We start from the raw sequence: 18930 nt of genomic DNA, 5'->3' as shown, positions 1-18930 counted from the left end.
ACTTCTGGGCACGCGTCTCAGGGATTTGAAATCAGAATGTGGAAAAAACAGTAGCAAGTTTGTTGTTCACTGAAATACTACTACTCACAATAGCCAAGAGGCAGAGCCAGCCTAGGGACCGGCCCACCAGTGGATGAGAGGATAAAGCAATATGGTCGGCATAGACTATCATGTACTATGTAGGAATGAAAATGAAGTGAACCCTGCCATTTGTAACAACAAATACATGGACCTTGAGGATATGAAATGAGTTGGACATAGAGAAACAAGACACATTATCACTTAGATGCCATGCAATTCCTTCCTCAGAACTGAGATGCTCCCCTCCACCCGGGGGGAACGGGGGAGAGGCTCAGAAAACTCAAGGGAAGGAAAGCTGGGGAAAGGACACTCCTCTTGGGAGCTGCCAGCAAGATGCAGCCTTGGTGAGCTTTTAGGTGAAAGTGGCTGCCTTTGAGCCACCTGTGCGCCTATTGGCCACCCCCATCCTGCTCCTGGGGTGCCAATCAACTCACTAACTCACCAAGCTAGACTTGGTCCAAATGGTTCTTTGAGGTGAACAGACATTTGCTCATATCTCCCCAAGAAAGGTCAATGAAACAGAAGTGAAGTCTAGAACACCGAAACTCAAAGAAATGAGATATACTGGTGGTTACCAGTCAGGGATGTGACCAGAAGGCAGGGAGTGGTGGTCTTGGGACCCGAGGAATACGTGAGTCTTTGAGGTCATGAATATGATAATTAGTTTGATCTGGTCACTCCTGGCTGCTTAGACACAGCATAACACCACCAGGGGCTTCTCATCTACCAGACCTCAATCTCAGAAGGCAGTGAGCAGTGTCTACAAACAGCCCAGGACATACTGGTCCAGCTAAGCTCAGAGCTGGGCAGAAAGGAACTTTATTTTATTTTATTTTTGGTTTTTCGAGACAGGGTTTCTCTGTGGTTTTGGAGCCTGTCCTAGAACTAACTCTAGTAGACCAGGCTGGTCTCGAACTCACAGAGATCCGCCTCCTCTGCCTCCCAAGTGCTGGGATTAAAGGTGTGCGCCATCACCGCCCGGCCAGAAAGGAACTTTAGAGCTTGGAATAAATTGTATATCTTTATCTTTATTAGGGGATGAAAACGGGCAGAGGAGGGCTGTCTACTTTCTAAACAACTGCTTCGAAGCTTCTGATGGTTCTTAGAAATTCAGAGAGCCCAGTGCAGCCTGCAGAAGCAGTCTAGAACCACCTGTGGCTCCCAGTGATGCTGGGGACAGCTCCTTGGCACCAGCCAGTTCAGCCACAAGAACAGCGCTGCTCTACCAGGTGTCAGGGTTCTGGCACTTTCCCTACCGTACTAGTGGAGGATCCCAAGACCCCCGGGATCTTCAAATCTTGGGACTGGGCCCAGAAATCAGATTTTCTGTAGCTCTCAGGGTGAGGCCCGCAGGCAGCCTGGATAGAGAGTATCGCATTCTGGTGCTCTGGTCTCCATTAGGAGGTTGGGGCTCTGAGCTGACTGCTGATATTATAGAGCAGACACACAGCTTCTGACTGCAGGGTGGACTATTCACATTTCCCCTGGGATTCTAAGGAAGTCCTGTGGAAGCCCAGCATTCAGGGAAACAGTTGAGGTGCTCCATCTTGACTGACAACTTGGTGGACTCGGAGTCACCATGGAAACAAATCTCTGGCACCAGCTGTGAGGGATTCTCTAGATCAGGTTAAGGGGAGAAGACCCATCCTTACTACCCGCAGTACCATTCCATGGGCTGGGGTCCCCGACTGAATAAAAAGGAGAAAGCAGGCTGAGGGCCAGCATCTGTCGCTCCCTGATTCCTGAATGAAGATGCAATGTGGCCTAAAGCTCCTGCTGCCAAGTCCTCCCTGCCATGATGGACTGGATCCTTAAACTGTGAGCCAGAATAAGCCCTTCCCTTTTCAAGTTGCATTTTGGGGGGGGGGTGTTTTTGTCACAGCACTGAGAAAAATAATCAATATACCCTTTCAGTTAAAATCCTCCCACAAGGAATCCTTTAGACAGGCGGGTCTTGTGAGAGGCTCATTATGGAAGCTGTGCTGGGAGCTGTCACCAGAGCCCTGCGATGGCTGGGGGGGGGGGGGGGGGGGGCGGGGGGGGGGGGGNCGGGGGGGGGGGGGGGGGGGGGGGGGGGGGGGGGGGCAGCCCAGGCAGCTGCACTTCCTGATGCCAGGCTGATTCATGGGAGGGAGGAAGTCTCCTAATCTGCAGGGCCCCTCAGAGCAACACCTCTTGTGTTGTTTTCTCCTCTCCCAAATTACACAGCACAGAAATCCTAGAGGCAGGTGATTCAGTCTCTCCTTAGACTCCAAGTAAGCAGGCAGAGAGGCTGGATCCTGAGAAGACTCACAGGGCCCAGTGGGAGGGATCCCCAGTTCTCCACTCACTTCTGTCCACCAAAAGGACCTAATGATGCTCTGGCCTGTTGCTGGCCTCAGGGGCCCTTCCAGTTCTCTCAGAGCTCATGGTAGCTAATGGAGCTCTGTCCCAGCTAATAATCTCACTTTTCTGTATTCAGAAGAGCAAATGAGGGAACTTGCTCAACACGGCCTTTACAGTTTGTCCCCACAAGGGACATGATCCCTCTTTGCACTACATTGTTGTTGACTCTCTCACTGGCTTGCTCGCTCTGTGTGTGGGGGTTTGTGGGGGGGGGATGCCTTTGTGTATGTGTGTGTGAGTGTGTGTGTGTGAATGTGTATGGGTGTGCACGTGGCATATGTGTAACACCAGGGATTAAAAACCCGGGCCTCACACATTTTAGGCATGCGCTTTACCACCGAGTTCCAACCCAGACCCTAGACCTTGATTATTCTTTTAAAGCTGCAGAAAACTGAACAAAATAGCAAGAATCTCCCAAACCCCAAATCCTCCTAAACAAAACAAAAAATTAAACTTTGTGAGTGTTCACCTCTAAATGGGCCCTTATGTCATCATTGTTCCCTGTCCCAAAGGCCAGGGGACACCAAGAAAGAGAGGAGGGAAAGAACATAAGAGCAGGGGATGGGCAGAAACGCTGTGAAAGGCGGTCTTCTGGTCATGCCATTGCGATCGCATGCAAGAACTCACAGCAGATGTGGGTACCTACGGAACCTGCACAGGACCGAGTCATTCCACTTTCCAGCAGTGCTGGAGGGATAGTGGGGGCCCGTGCCTAGCTGAGAAGTCACTGGCAGTTGATGGTAACTGAGGGATGGAAACTTTTCCTTAGGTTGCCCATGCTCTGGTGCCCAGCTCTGCATCCTCGTGTGAACTGGCAACCCTGATGGGTCTCAGTGGGCTGCTCTAGGGCCCAGCTCTGCATCCTCGTGTGAACTGGCAACCCTGATGGGTCTCAGTGGGCTGCTCTAGGGCCCAGCTCTGCATTCTCGTGTGAACTGGCAACCCTGATGGGTCTCAGTGGGCTGCTCTAGGGCCCAGCTCTGCATCCTCGTGTGAACTGGCAACCCTGATGGGTCTCAGTGGGTCACTAAAGGAAGAGGAGTAGGAGATGGAGGAGAGGAGGGTAGTGAGGAGGTGAAGGGGAAGGAGGAAGAGGAGACGGAGGTAGGAGGGGCTTGTTGAGTGGGGGAAATAGTGGAGGAATACAATCAGAATATATTATATAAACAAGTCTGAAATCCTCAAGGCATTAATAAAAATTCTATTTAAAAATGATACTTCAGGAGCTAAGTCCTGCATAGTATCTGCAAAGGACTGGTTCACAGGCACCCCACCTCACGTAGCACCCAGATCTGTAGCTGCTTGAGTCCTTAGCAGTGTGCAGAACATGCCTGTTGTCTTGGTTACTCTTCTATTGCTGCAAAGAGACACCGTGGCCAAGGCAACTTAGAAAAGAGAACGGTAATTGGAACCTTCAGTGCCAGGAGGTTAAGTGATGGTTACGGTGGGGAACATGGCAGCAGGCTGGCAGGGCACTGGAGCAGTAGCTGAGAGCTTACATTCTGATCCACAAGCAGGAGTGCTCACATAGTCCCCTCAGTGGCACGCCTTTCCTTATCAGTCCTAAGGAAACCAGAACTGGTCCCAGTGGTTGCCTCGCTGATGTCTTACAAATAAGGACCTCACCACTGAGAATTGTAATAAACCCTCACCTTCTCACCTTCAACAGTGGGGTTGGTTCAGTTAACATGTAGCCCTCACGGCAGCAGCTTCCTGAAGATGCACCCAGCCTCAGACAGAGTAGTCAAAGACAGCCACTCTGTCTGTATTGAATATGTGCACATTGTCCTTCATGCCCTGGTTCCCTGACAGTACCATGTATCCACACATGCGTGTGTGTCAGGTGTCACGGGCAATCTAGAGAAGGATAAGGTGTGTGTGAAGATGGGTGTGATGGCTTGAATAAAAATGGCCCCCACAGGCTCCTATGTTTGAATAGTTGGTCCCCAGTCGGCAGAACTATTTGGGAAGGATTACAGTTGTCTGGTTTTGTAGGAGGAGGTGTGCTCACTGAAGGCGAGCTTTGGGTTTCCAAAGTTCATATTGTTTCCACTTAGTTTCTCTTTTTTTTTTCTCTCTCTCTACCTAGTCTTTTTCTCTGTAGTCTCACCCTTTGCGCGCGCGCGCCTGTGTGTGTGTGTGTGTGTGTGTGTGTGTGTGTGTGTGTGTGTGTGTAGAGGAAGCTACTGTGTTAAAGTGGCAAGAATTATGCCCCTGGGTCCCTTCTGATCTATACTCTGATCTCAGGTCTCTTTGAGAGAGTGACTTAGTTACCTTTAATTCTCAACCTGACACACTTGTATTGCACATATACACCACACACACACACACACACACACACACACACACACACACACACCTTGCTGATGATAAACACAATCATCTTTAATGTGTAGAAAGCTTGCTTCAAAAATGAGGTGATGCTCTTGGGCAAGAGCCACTCTGTATTCATGACCCTCCCACAAGGCCTTGCAAAGTCATGCAGCTTGTAAAAAGATGCTTTCCTCAGTCTCCAGGTGACCAGCAGCATTTTATCCTTGGTTCCAGCTCTCTCCCATCAACGCTTGCACGGGGTTCATTCTCTGAGGCCAGCAGCTCAGATTTGCGCAGCACATCTGTGAGACTGGAAGGGGCTCCAGGGAAGGGGGAGCCCAGCATCACTTTGTACATGAGATAACATGACCCTAAGTAATTGAAGGAAATGGTGGAGTCAGGATCCTGGGCGCCTCTGTCAACTATGCTGCCTTGGGAGAGCCTAGGAAACCACCATGTAGACCTGGACAGCGGCTGATCAAAGCCACAGCCCCAGAGTTCTCACCAGAAGGGCTGTGTGACATGTCCTGGGGCTCTCTGTGGTCAGCGCAGCAGTGCAGATAGACACATCTGGAGCCGAGCGAGTGACCGCACACACAGTCGGCACATGGCTCACACAAGAGCTGCCTTCAGGTCACCCTCGGCTGCAGCCTGAAAGGCTCAGCTGTCAAGCCACCACAGTCACCCAGAAACCATAGCCTAAGCTCTCAACCAGAAGAAAAGCAGCTTGTGTCCTCATGAGAAAAAAAATAAAAAGTCAGGTCACAGGAGCAGGCACGGAACCAACGGTGTGATCGCAAAGTACTGGACGGACTAAGAATACTGAGAGAAAAGAATCATGAAGATAGAAACCGCTCCAACGGACTTGTGTGGAAGTGGGTGCAGGCGGGTACACGCTTTCTCTCCCTGAGAGTTATTTTATACGTTTTCATCTTTTGTGAGTCGTCTCAGAATAGACTGACATTCACCAACGCTCAAACACCAGAAAATTCCAAGACTGGCAGAGTTTATGAACACAAACAACTGTGTACAGAGGGAAGCTGGTTGCCCTATCCCTCCCCCATTGCTCTCTGTCTCTGTTTCTGGCTCTTTCTCTCTCACACATCAAATGGGGAGTGAACTTTCGGGACCATCCAGTCTTTGCAACTAACACACAAAGCAGCCATTATACCCAGCACATTCACCAATTCCCATGCAGTTGAAATTCCCTGGCCTTCAAGTCCGTGCTATTTATCCTGTGAGCCATTCTAAAACAGCAATCTCTCCTGTTCCTCTCCCATGGCTACAGGCAGAACAGGGCAGAAGGCCACACCCCAGACCTCTTAGCATCTCAAGATGGACCCAAGCGTCAGGAGCCGAGACTGCGCACACGTGGCAGTGCACAAACCCCTTTGAAATCTTGGGTCTGCATGGCTTTGGGCCATCCTCAATCTCTGGAAGTTCTGGCCCTCCACTTGGGGCCAGAATTTTCCCAGCTGTTGTGACAAATGTCGTTGATTCAAAATTAGTTTCCTTCCTGGTCCACTCACTGCCCATTCTTCCAACGAAACCTCTCTTTGTTGTTATTCTCCTAACTTGAAAAAGACTCGCTTCTAGCCATGTCAGGTTTACACGCTCAGAGAAGCGAGCCGAATGACAATGGCTATTTCTCCATGTCCTTCAGATGAGTTCTGCTTGCTAAACTTCATCCTTCTCATGTCTTCTGCATTGGTTCAAAGACAGTTTTCTGAAGGTGGTATTCACAGCCCATGATGGTCACCTTAGCACAGTTAAGAGAACTGACGGGAAGGCCAGGCCTGGGCTTTCCAGAGAGACCACCATTTCTCTCTCTCAGATCAGAGATGGGTGAATACACTGATTTAGAATGTAGATGTCTAACCTCTGCATTGGAAGTGAAAACAATCTCTCACATAAAATGATTGAAAAATACATTCAGATGGAAGAAACCATAGAAATTCTTCTGAAAGTAAAAAAAGTAAGCAACCACAGAGATAAAAAGATTATGGGAACTGTGGCCAGCAATTATGATAACAGATTATGGTAATACCATGTATCTACTCACTGACCTGGATGTTTTTAGGATCTATACAAAGGCCTCCAAGATCCAAAACAAAATTCAGTGAGTACCAAGAAATATACTTCATCAAAAAACTCCTTAAGGACTTTCTTCAGCTCTTAACATATGTTCTGCCAGACTGAAGAACATCTGTCAGCCTGGAGCAAGACAGGAGATAGCTCCAGGGGGGTTAAAAAAAAGAAGAAGAAAAAAATGGAACTGAGAGATAACATGGTGTATTTTTGACTGTGTGGAAACTTGTGTCAAATGAGGTTTCAGTTTTATGTCATAAGTTGAGAAAAAAATTGTATTAGGTTCTGTGCAAACTAAAAACAAACAAACAAACAAACAACAACAACAAAAAACGCCAAAACAAAGTTTTGCCCTAGGAGAGCGGAGGGGACAAGGGAAGAACAAGAAAGGAAATGGCAAGGCACAACGGCCCTCTCTGCTTCTTGTTGCTATGAAAATAATACCTGAAGCCCAGTACTTGGTAGAAGTTTATCAGGCTTGCATTTTTTGGGAGCCCAAGACAGGGTGATCCCATCTGTTCTACCACCGGTATGGCCCTGTGAGCCACAGAATGACGTGGCAGAAGGTACTCTGGGAGGGGTCACGAGTGAGGAAGAGACCCTATGTAGAGACAGGAGCCAAAGAAACCGGTAGCCTGGCTAGCTGTTTCACTCAGGGTCCCTGAAGACCTGGGCTCATCTTCCTCTGAGGACATTACCCTCGGCCCCAGCTAGGACCCACTTCTCAAGGGTACAGTTGTCTTTCAACACCCACTCAGGGTTTAACCCAAGCACACAGAACTTCTCAGGGGCCATAGGCAAACTATTCAAACCTCAGACTACCCAAGGGGTCCTAGTGCTTGTAGCTGGCGAGGCTGCCAACCCTGAGGGCTACACAGGAGCACTGAGGAGGGAACACACTGGGGAAGGCCAGTGGACTCTGGCTGGATCGTCAGAGTGGAGATGCTATGACAAAGAAGGGACTCATGAATGGCAGTAAACAGCATCAGTAAACACTTGCTGTAAACTGTTAGACACAAACCACAGACCGATTACCATCAGAAGGTATGGGCGTCTGGCTTCCCCACTCCTCATTCTCAGACACACTCTGAAACTGAATCATGAAATAAACTCATCGGTGTGCCTTGCGAGAGGAAAGGAACAGCTTCCAAAATGAAAAGCCTGCTTCTTGGAAGCGGGACTATGGGGGCAGAAAGACAGGATGCTGAGTCTGAAGGGGGAAATTTTTCAGTTAAATTAAAATGAAGTAAAAAGACAAAATTAACTCGGGTCACACTAAGACATTTCCATGGCAACGCCACAGGAACAGTCAAGTGCGTTCACATGAGGCTGCTCTAGCTAGAACAAAGGTCCATTGGTGAAGCTAAACCTACAGAGAAAGGCGGCAGTAAGCGCCATGGCGGGTATTTCAACACTTTCTATAGGCATACTGAATCTACCTAAGTTCATCCATATTGAGATTATGGATTTCCCTAATTGTGCTGAGCCCTTCCTTCTCTCTGCACTTGGCACCCAGATCTGCCAACCCGGGCGTCTGTCCTGCCTCTCCTAGCTGACCTCCTCCAGCAGGCTCAGTCTTCCCCACACCCAAGCCTGAAAGCTGACCCAGAAGTGTGGGGCACACCACAGCTTCCAGAGTCAGGACTCTATATGGGGGAGCGAGGGCTTCTTTTGTTCTTCCCTCCTTGCAGCTCCCTCTCCCCATCCCAAGCAGCCAGGACGGCATCCCAACTCCCGCACGCACCCCAAGTTTCCATGAAATGAAGGACAAAGAAGGGCCACTTTGGTCTATTAAACTGATCGCAACATAAATGAAATATGCTTTTTTTTTTCACAGCTTTGGTTTTTAACCATATTTCATGGTATTTAATATTTAAATTCAGTCAATGAGTTTTAAAGAATACAGAGCAAAAGTTATATAGTTTTATTTTTATTTACTCTTTTTTTTTTTTTGAGACAGGGTCTCATGCAGCCCAGGCTGGATTCAAACTGGGAACATACTAGAGGATATCCTTGGCCTTTTGATCCTATCACCGTCAAGTGCTAGGATTATAAGTCTGTGCTATCACATATAATCTATTTGATACTGGGGATTTCATGCACTCTAGACAAGTATTCTATTGACCAACTTACAACCCTTGCTACTTCTTGGTATACTGTTTTCTTTTTTAAAACAATGTCTTCTTTAGGCTGGTCTCAGTCTTGCTATATAGTCGAGGATGACCTTGAACTCTTGATCCTCCTGCCTTTGACTCTCAAGTGTTATGGTTACATAAGTATCACCACACCTGCCTACATAATTGATTCTTTTCTAAAAGTTTGTTTAATTGTGTGTGTGTGTGTGTACATTTGTGCCCAATTACGCAGTGCCTGTGGAGGCCAGTAGGGGGAGATGGAGCCCCCAGGGGCTGGAGTTACAGATGGTTATGAGCCTCATTCAGGGTAGATGCTGGGAAAGGCACCCACCCCAGTCCTCTGCAAAAGCAGTTAAGTGTTCTTACCTGAGGACCCACCTCTCTCCCGTAATTGATTCTTAAAAGAAAATATGTATAAAAAAACTAAAGCCAAAACAAAGAATCCTCAAACAGATCCAAGCTAACATTTTTGTCAAAGTTATAATCAAATGAAAATTGTGCCTAAAATATATCAAAATTCGGAAATCTTCATAAAATCCAATCAACCTAGTTATTATTTTAGTCTTTATGCAGCGTTTCCGTATGAAAACCTCTTTTGCCTAGTGTTCAAACACAAGGGTGAGGATTGTGGCGATACCTATCCAACTGAGTAAGCAGCAATTGAATTACATCTTTGTTAGGACTCTGCCTTCTAACATAAAAAGAAAAAAATCCAACCTGTGTTTTTTCCCCCACCCAGTTGTCATCACACCAATCCAAAAACAAAGAAAATGGCCAAAGGCTGCAGACGAGGGTAAAGGGGCAGCTGGGGTAACTGGGGTAGCTGGGGCAGTGGGGCAGCTGCGGTAGCTGGGGTAGCTGGGGCAGCTGGAAACAGGTCCATACAGCGAAAGCTGAGAGACTGTACACTGACTTGGGCAAAGAGAACAGACACAAAGGTTCAATACTAGTGGGAGCAGGAAATCTGTCTTCCAAGAACTGCAGCTGTGGGGGATGACCACGCCCCTTCCTGGAGTGACTTTTGCTCTCTCCCGAAGTCGCAGGATGATGTGACTTTATCTCTATCTTTGAAACTTTATCTCTAAAGGCTGAACCGCCTGTTACTTGGGTGACTAAATGCATGGACGTTTGGTGGACCCTTGCTGTTTCCCGCGGCCCGACAGAGGGGAACTGCCCACTGGGTACTGGAAGGGGTGAGATGCCCCGCTGCAAAAGCACTCAACTTCTCAAAAGCACGCGATAGTTCGAGGAGTCCAATAAGGCCCCAGTCCTTGAGCCCCCCCCCCCCCCCATGAAAAACAAAGTTTGTTTTTCCTTCCTCGCTCTAAGTTTTAAGGAACCTCATCGCACGACACCACCTGGTCTAAACTGACAGAAGCTATTTATAGTTGGTGTCGATTCCCCTCAGAATACAGACACTTTTGTGGGAAGCAAGAATGAGGCCTGGGATAACAAAACACTGCCCAACAGTGCCGGAGTGGTTTTTGTATACAAATACCCCTCGGAAGTCTAAATGTAAACCTTACCTTTTGAAAACTCCTAAATCCCAAACACACCTCGAATGATGAGGGACAGTTTGCTGGGTAAGCAAAACCAAACCAGAGGGATAATGCCTACATGTAGAATATTAAACACGGCCCTGAAAGGACCAAAGAACTGTCTCATGCAAGCCTAGCAACAAAATAAAACTTTCTATCAATTTCACCTTCCAGATGTGAAATATGTTTCAACAATATATTCCCCGTTTATTATCCTAACTTAAAACATTTTTCAAAAGAATTTCGTTTTTCAGACTTTTTAAAATCTGATATATTTAAGCATTTCAAATACAGAATACAAATAATTTCTGTTTGACTGTAAAATTTTCCTAAGTCTATTAAAACCAAATTATTCATTTGGATAGAACAAAATGACTTGGTGAAATAATCCGAGTGAAAAAAAATTGTCATTTAAAACACCTGATATTGTGTAAATATTTAAATATAGATAGATAGATGATAGATAGATAGATAGATAGATAGATAGATAGATAGATAGAAAGAAGATACCAAGGAAAAGAAAAATACCCATGGTCGAGAATTTTACTTAAATTTGAACAAAATTCTGGTCAGGCAGGCAAAACTCAAAAAACCCTTCCCAAGAAAAAGGGAAGCTGACCAACCTTCCCAATTCTTTCTACTCCTCAGACTTTGAAAGAAGTGGGTCTCTTTTCAATGACTTTTAGGTGAGGTTAAGTTTTGGGAGCCTTACTGATATACATTCAAATGTACACTTTAGTGCCTAAAAGAGTCTCCAAGGATTTGGAGAGGCGACTTCACAAAAGGAAGTCCGCCAAGCAGAGCAAGCTTGTTGGTTTGGGTAGGGGTTCAGAGTTTGGTGAAACTGCTCTTGCCCTCACCTACCGCATTTCAGAGGCTCTGGGGCTCTGCATCGCTTCGGGGGCGCGCACAGTGTCAGTCCCGGGGTTCGCCGTGTCGCCCGACGAAGTGCGCAGCCGAGAGGCGGAGCTCCCGGCTCGGCCCGGCTGACAGCCGCGCTCCCTGCCCCACGGGCGCGCGCGCGTGCTCGCCGGAGTCCGGTGCCGCGCGCAGGGGCCGGGTGGGTCCGCGCTCAGCAGCAGATGGTGGAGCGAAACCGAGGTCCAGCCTGGGCTAGCCAAGGTCTGTCGCCTAGGGGAGGCCGAGGCCCTGCGCTAAAGCGCGGCGGGGAGGAGTGGCTTCTACCTGGGCAGGTGGCCTCGTCCTTCAACCCCTTTTCCTCCTCTCCACTCCTGTTTCTCCTCCTCCCTTCTGGTGCACGCGGGTCCCCGGTACTCCCCGCCGCCTGGCTCGCCGCTTCTTCCTCCGGGGAACTTCCTCAATGCGCCCGGGTAGCGCCTGGGCAGCGCCCGCGCTTCCTCCGCCGCCCTGAACACCCCGCCCAGAACCCAGCAGAGCCGGGCAGCGCCCCGAACAAAGCCGCGCTAGGAAGTACCCGAAGATCCAGCGTAGTTAACACCCCCAAAGCCCGAGCTAGAACGGAACAACACGCTGAACCGTGCCTGAGACAATTAAGACCCCGAACGTGGACGGGGCGGTACCCCTAACCGAGCCTGAGATGAGCAGTACCTTGAACTCAGTCAAGGAGCACCCGAACATGAGGCCCAGATCCCCACAAGCCAAACTTCAACCGATTATCACCCTGAACCTGAGCTGAGCAGGGCAGCATCACAAACGCAGCTAGTCAGCGCCTTGATCCTGAGCGGGGCAGCATCACAAACTGAACTGGAGCCAGGCAGCAACCCTAGACAACTGGCCCTCAGTCCCCTGGCACGACATATCCAGGGGAACAGACCATTTTCCAGATCTGGAAGTCCCAGGAACCAAGGCCACTCTTTACAGAAAGGAGAGTCTCCCAAGCTCAAGCTGGTTCCCCAGACCCCTTCTCCCTCCACCACAGCCCTGCTCATCAAGCCCAAGGCTGAGACTGCTTATGGAATGATGTATTTGATGTCAAAGGACCAAGATGCTCCTGCCAACATCATTGTGATCCGAAAGGTGGCCCCAGAGGCTTTGCCTGCAAAAACCCTGTTTCTGAGGGCGTTACCTATTGCCCTCAGTCTCCTTAAATCCTGGTCTGCAGTTTTTGACATGTTTTTGGTTTTGTTAGTCTGTTAATAGCATCAGAATTGAAACAGTCACTTTTGTCAAACTCTAACCAACAATAAATAAATACAATGAGTATTTAGATACAATAAACAAACAAACACAATGAGATAAAAGATGCTGTTTGTGGGGAATTGAAAATTGTTGCTCATTTATTATGGTTAATAATTTGTCAATCACTCGCTGAACATAGCGGTCAATGAGGACTACTGAGAACTCATGGCAATGGGTTTTTGATCCTATTGCACGTACTGGCTTTGTGGGAGCCTAGGCAGTTTGGATGCTCACCTTACTAGACCTGGATGGAGGTGGGTGGTCCTTGGACTTCCCACAGGGCAGGGAACCCTGATTGCTCTTCGGGCTGACAAGGGAGGGGAACTTGATGAGGGAGGGGGAGGGAAGTAGGAGGTGGTGGCGGGGAGGAGGCAGAAATCTTTAATAAATAAATAAAATAAATATCAACCAAAAAAAGAAAAAGAAAAAATAATTTGTCAATCATTAGACTTAATTTTGTTTCAGTGAACTAGCAGAATAGCCATTTCTCTTGAAGGAGGCTGCAGAGTCCATAGGTGTTTTCAAGGTTATGGGTTTTTAATGACAGCTCTCTAGGGAGAGATGAACAAACATTTACTCACCCCAGATAGGAAATCAATAACAGACCCAAACAGCCACACCATCAATATCAAGTTTGGTGAACCAGTTGTTTATTGGGGTTACTTTTACAGGTTGACGGGAGCAGTAATGAATCAAAGACATCTTCATAATAGAGAGCCCAGCCCAAGAAGCTAAAACTCTGCAGCTTACTTTATGACTGACCTGTAGCTCAGCAAGTCCAAGAGTCTCTCTTCTAGGCAACTTGTCTGGTCTGCAAGTGTCTTGCAACACTCTTTGTTGCTTATATAACCTTGGGGGGAGGGGAGTGAACAAGTGTATCTGATCAGTTTCAGGAACTTCTTAAGGATTCTGAATTTACTTCCCAAGTCTTAGTGAGGTGAGCTTCCCTTTAGGACACTGTGCATCTTGATTAACTTCCCTCAAAGACTGAATGTTTTAGCTCAGAGGACTTTGCTACACAGCATTAAAAAGGTGGGACATGGGACTTGGATCTGTGCGTGCAGAATAAATTCAATCTTTTTCAACTGGCCAAGTCTCTCTGGAGTTTCACTGAGAGTTCAGACAAGGTGACATAAGGGTCCTTCCCACTTCTGAGTCTTCTTCAGTGTTAACTGCCACTGAAGTTGATCACACAAATACCTAAAAAAACAAAATCTTCTTGACAGTCAACATGTTGCCCAGTATTTCTATACCTCACATGGCATATTCTTCTGATGACTGAACAATAGGCTTCCCCCTTACACACCTGCATTCTTGTGTGTCAGTATGCTGGCCCTGAGAGCCGACTGCTAACCTCGGCACCCGGGACTTCCCAGCACGGTGACTTAAAAAAAAAATCATCTGTTTTTTGACTTTAGGGTCTTTAATAAAACTTTAAAAATAGCACATGCAGTATAGCTGTTTTCAGTGCTAATTCTGACTCATGAAGTCTTTCCATGTCTGGTTATTTCATGAGAGCATTTCTGCTGTTTCTTGCTCACGGCACCTCCCCTTCTTGTGATCTCAGTGGTAGTTGACGGTGAGCTACTCATCACCCCTGAAAAATTGTTTGCGGGAAATGGGTGAAGCCAGGAAGAAGGCATTTTCATCCAATAGGAAAGAGCTTCTGTCTCTGACAGAAACCTATTTCTTACTAGTCCCCGAACAGTTTTAAGGTACATGTTCATCTTATGTGTTTTTTAGTAGGCAGGGGATAAGACTTTGGATGGTAAATATGAGAACAATTTCCTTTGACTTATGGGTTACAGTTTCTCTGAGAGCTATTTGTTTATTTATTTATTTTTTTGAGACAGGGTTTTTCTATGTAGCCCTGGCTGTCCTGGAACTCACTCTGTAGAGCAGGCTGGCCTTGAACTCACAGAGATCTGCCTGTCTCTGCCTCCCAAGTGCTGGAATTAAAGGTGTGCATCACCACTGCCTTGGATGCACTAGGCATGTTCATGTTTCTGTCTTTCCAACTGTGGTGACAGATGTTAATTTGTTTAGTTATGGCAATTACTTCAGAAACACCACATTGTGCACTGAAAATGTATATCATTTTTGTCAATTAAACTTCAATAAACCTGAAATTTTTTAAATAAAATTTCACAGACAAAATTTAACATTTAAGTGCTGGAGAGACAGTTTGGCAGTTAAGAATGCTTGCTGCTCATGGCAGAGGACCAGGATTTGGGTTCCCAGCACCTACACCATGGCCCACAACAGTCTTTAGCTTTAGTTCCAGAGGTCTCTATGGGTACTGCATGCAAGCAAAAGACCCATATACATTAAAAGTAATCTAAAAATAATTTAACCTTCCCATAAAAGTAAAATAAACAAAATGCCTTGCCCAGATAGTCTTTCATTTCCTTCTAATAGTTCTTTTTATATTTAGATTCTTCTTCCTTGAGATTTATTTTAATTTAACTTAGTATATGATATGATATGATTGATATGATATGGTATGATATGTAAAACTAACAGTCGTCTTCAAAATGAAGAAATAATGAGACCATTTGGTTTTTAACCCCCTTTCTCTCTCTCATGTGTGTGTGTGAGAGAGAGAGAGAAAGAGAGAGAGAGAGAGAGAGAGAGAGAGAGAGAGAGAGAGAGAGAGAGGATGTGTTCATGGGCACACACAGTGTATATGTGGGATCAGTTCTCTCCTTCCACTTGTATTCTTTGGGGGGATGAAACTCAGGCATGTGGGGCAAGTGCCAAGTGCTTTTACACACCGAGTCTTCTCACTGGCCCAATGATATCAGTTGTAATCAACAATCCTGCCCTGAGCTGAGAATGCTGGTTTTCCCCCACACAAACTTTAGTATTCCTACACTGAGTTTGCATTGATCAATCAATGTTTGTTTTTAAGTAAAAATGCATGGTTTCTAAAATAGTTACTTGTTGAAAGACAGCATCAAGAGAATGAGAGGAGAAACAAACCAGGAACAAGACCCAAAAAGACAAGAGCAGACAGTGCTGCTGTGCAAAATGTACAAAGAGCTGAGGCTATTGGTAGGCAGAAGTTTCTGTTCTGCCCACTAGTTCCCAAATAACGGATACAGAGGCTTAATATTAACTATAAATACTCGGCTGATAGTTCAGGCTCATTACTAACTAACTCTTGTAATTTAAATCAATCCATTTCTATTCATCTACATTCTCCCACATGGATGTTACTTCTATCCCATTTTTGTGTGTCTGACTTGTTCTGCGTCTGATTGGCTACTCATTTGACTCTGCCCTTCTTCATTTCAACCTCCTTAGTTTGGTCGGCCTGCCTGTACTTTCTTCCTGGCTACTGGCCAATCAGCTTGTTATTAAACCAATCTGAGCGACAAATCTTCAGTGTCCAAATGATTATTCCACAGCACACAACAGTAAACTCGGACTCTGATCTCAAAGGGTCAGGAAAACTTCAGTCACCTCACCAAGGAAGATGTAGAAATGGAGAACAACAAAATGGGAAGATGCCCCCCCCCATTTGTAAACACAGATGCAGAGTAAGGCAGTGATGAGCATCCGCTGTGGGGCTATTGGACTGTCCAATATGCAGATGCTGACACTACCAAATGCTGGCCAGGGTGTGAAGCCACAGGAGCTCTGTCAGTGCTGGCGAGAGCAAACGGGTGAAGTCACTTTGGGGACAGATTTTATTTGCCTATATATCAGTTTTTCTGAGTGCCTAGAACTGCTCAAAAAGTTGCCTCCAATTTTGCTAGAATTCCTGAAGTAAACAAAAGTACAGAGATAATAGAAAGACTCCAGATTCAAGACATTTACCTAGGTGACTCTTGTAGTTTGTTCTCAAAAGCTTATGTTTGAATACTTGGTCTCCAGCCCATGCCCTACGAATTAGGAGGTAGAGTCTCCCTAGAGTGGGTCCTTTACTGTGTGGTGGGGGAAGTGGGGAGGGGAAGGAAGGGGGGAAGGCTTGAGGACTTAGAGTTGGGACTTCTTTTTGTCTTCTCTCTGCTTCCTGGTCACTTCACACTCCTGTCACCACAGCCACCTGCCAGTTCTTGCTGTCACACCTTCCCCAACACATTGATCTGTAGTTTCTCAGAATGAACCCTCCTCCCTTCAGCTGCTCTTGTCAAGTCTGCGTTCACGGCCACGAGAGCAGTAATAGAGACAATGACCACAGAGTTCTCCTGCCGTGTAGACCCTTGGCAACAGCCTCGCTTTAACTAGAACACTCCCCTATCTATCCTTGTATAAAATATAACAGTTGAGTTTAGCAGGATAAACATATAAGATGCGCTGATTGTACAGAAATGTCTGTCATAAATAAGCTGTTGTTTTGAATTATCTCACTACACTTAAAGGAAAAGAAGCAACTTTAGCCCTCTTGTTGGGCAGTCAGCTGGAATTTTAGAGTTGATGCCTCTGTGAAACTTGCAATAAGTACCTCTACCATGCCGCTGCTACCTGATACCCCCCCCCCCACACACACAACACACACCCTGTGATGCTTCTGAATGAGTTTTAGATCCCCAACCTCTCTGTTTTCAGCGACAACCCCTCAGCTGTTTATTCTTAGCTCTGGAGTTCAGGGACTCTGTTAACTTCAGGGTCTTTCCACCAGTGTCTCTGTGAGGAGTTAGCAGGGAATAAATAGGCAGCTGGGGAAGAGGCTGGAGGGAGAGATAAGGTTCCCACACAGTAGCTTAGACTGTGAAGACAGATGACACCCCCCCCCCCCACTGCTCTCAAGTCTCCTTACTCACTGTGGTTATCTTCCTGGGCCAAGGACAGTCTGAAGGAGGAGGTGACAGAATAGAAGAGGAGGGAAGTGAGAAGGAAAAGAGGGGATAAAGGAGAGGGGACCAGCCTAGACCACTAGTTCACTGATCCGGCAGTTCTGGGGATTCCCACACTTCCTAATGGGGTGACTTCTGCTTCAGTAAATGCCTGTTGTCACCTTTTCTGGGCCTTGACTTTCATTGTCTCTGGGTGTCCAATTCTTTCTTTGTCCACCTCTAGGAAGAACCCCAACTTCTGGACAGCCACTCCACAGCCCTGACACTCATGATACAATAATTCCCTTGTCTAATCTCCTTATCCGTTCCGCCACTGATCCCACCTTGGATGCCCAATCTTCTCAGGTTTCGGGGTGCTGGTGTGTTGCCATGCGTGTGAGAAGGAATGGCAGCAAAGGCGGGACTGACTGAGTCCCTTGCTCTGAGCTTGGAACACTGAGTGTTGCTTTGAAGAAAGCTGAAAATAACCAGTCTTCTAATTCCTTACAACTTGCTTTTTTATTCTGTTTTCTGCCAATGTAACCAGATACCTAAGACTGCGAAATTACTTGATAATTGTTTAGTTATTTATTTGTTTTGAGACAACCTGACCTCAAACTCATTGTCCCCCTGCTTCAGCCCGAGTCCTGAAATTATAGTGGTGCACCACCACACCCCACGAAAATAGTTGTATTTGCTCATATTTTTGTTGACTGGAAGTCCCACTGGTCCAGCCTTGGACAAGGGCCTCATGGAATCACAACTGTGGTGGTGTATACACAAGAAAGGCAGAGACAGGAACCCAGAGAGAAGCTTGAAGCCACGCTTGCCTTTTCCATAATATTCTGCTCTCATAAAAACTAACCAGAGTCCTAGAGACTTTATTAATTCCCTTCTGATGGCTGCTTTCCAATGACCTAACTATTCCCTCCTCTACAAGGCTGCACCAACTCAGTGCCTTTGGGGACTGGGCCTCTGGCACATGGACATTTGAAGTGCATACAAACGACACGCAAGCCAGCGCAGGTGTGATGGCTGGTACTCTCTCTTTACACACATCTGAGCAGCTGCCGTTTTACTGTCCCGCTGGCAGAAATGATAAGGGCAGGAACAAGCCACAGCTTCGTGGCTGTTCTCAGGGTTTGAGTGAGATGAAAATGCTGGACTCACAGACGAGGGTGGGAAGCCATCTGACCTCACCCTATCCCCTCATACTTCTCCTTTTCATGGGAGCTGCGGACTTCAAGCTATAACCCGCTGACGCTTCTCGTTGGCTTATTTTCTCCATTTTCTTTCTTTTCATGGGGTAGATAATTAGAAAAGGGGGGGGGTTCTTCATGGTACTCTATGGCTATTTTGCTACTCTTATCCAGAATTTAACATCATGTGTTTTTACTATAGGGTCTCACTGCATTTTTAATTCCCCTCTCCCTCCCTCCCCCCCTCCCC

General features: G+C 46.9%; 1 protein-coding gene across 3 annotated transcripts in view; it reads right to left on the bottom strand.

Annotated features, from left to right (window-relative positions):
- Syk (spleen associated tyrosine kinase) overlaps positions 1–11858 on the bottom strand; it is a 70096-nt gene extending 58238 nt beyond the window's left edge. The window contains exon 1 of one of the 3 annotated variants that reach the window (XM_050144178.1): positions 11726–11858. The gene's annotated coding sequence lies outside the window, so the exon portion shown is untranslated. Of the gene's footprint in view, positions 1–11404 lie in introns of all 3 variants that reach the window. The other 2 variants (XM_050144179.1, XM_050144176.1) reach the window with 2 other exon arrangements.
- Positions 11859–18930: the final 7072 nt, after the last annotated feature.

Source organism: Alexandromys fortis, unplaced genomic scaffold, assembly GCF_014885135.2.
Source record: "Alexandromys fortis isolate MF-2015 unplaced genomic scaffold, M_Fortis_MF-2015_v1.1 scaffold_1, whole genome shotgun sequence".
Taxonomy (NCBI): Eukaryota; Metazoa; Chordata; class Mammalia; order Rodentia; family Cricetidae; genus Alexandromys; species Alexandromys fortis.
This window is presented reverse-complemented; position numbering and strand designations above follow the sequence as displayed.